The sequence below is a fragment of the Seriola lalandi genome, unplaced genomic scaffold (assembly GCF_002814215.2).
Source record: "Seriola lalandi dorsalis isolate HSWRI2012SDOR001 ecotype SW California unplaced genomic scaffold, Sedor1 jcf7180001995618, whole genome shotgun sequence".
NCBI lineage: Eukaryota > Metazoa > Chordata > Actinopteri > Carangiformes > Carangidae > Seriola > Seriola lalandi.
Genome location: NW_019466284.1, coordinates 1 through 448, shown reverse-complemented (window position 1 = coordinate 448; position 448 = coordinate 1). Strand labels below are relative to the sequence as shown.

The 448-nt window shown below is 40.0% G+C and overlaps 1 non-coding gene across 1 annotated transcript; it reads right to left on the bottom strand.

The window, feature by feature from the left end:
* Window positions 1-142: 142 nt before the first annotated feature.
* trnaq-cug (transfer RNA glutamine (anticodon CUG)) lies at window positions 143-214 on the bottom strand. The gene has a single exon. It is a non-coding gene; the product is annotated as a tRNA-Gln (tRNA).
* Window positions 215-448: the final 234 nt, after the last annotated feature.

Sequence of the window (448 nt, the reverse complement as noted above, 5' to 3'; positions counted from 1 at the left end):
TCTTTTCACCTTTTAGATGTCAACGATCTTATGATAGCATTATTCTCCACGTATAATAGTTACCTGCTTTATCAGTCATATGTTCATCCATTACCATCTGCTGTTAACTGCCCCTTTAGTGCCTGTTAAACTTCCCAAAACCAGGTCCCACCGAGATTTGAACTCGGATCGCTGGATTCAGAGTCCAGAGTGCTAACCATTACACCATGGAACCACGACTGTATCAGACTATAGTGGGAGAGTTCGACACATGAACCACCAAGATTATGCATTGCAATTAGTATCAATCTTGTGGCGAGTTTGTGACATTATTGCTGAAAGTAATGGAACAAATGAAACGCAAAAATCCAGGAGTTACAGATAAAAGATTTAACAGGCATTCAGAGTGTTGGGATTAAAGCCTGTGGCAGTTCAGTAAATACGGATAAAATGCTTATAGACTTGCTCT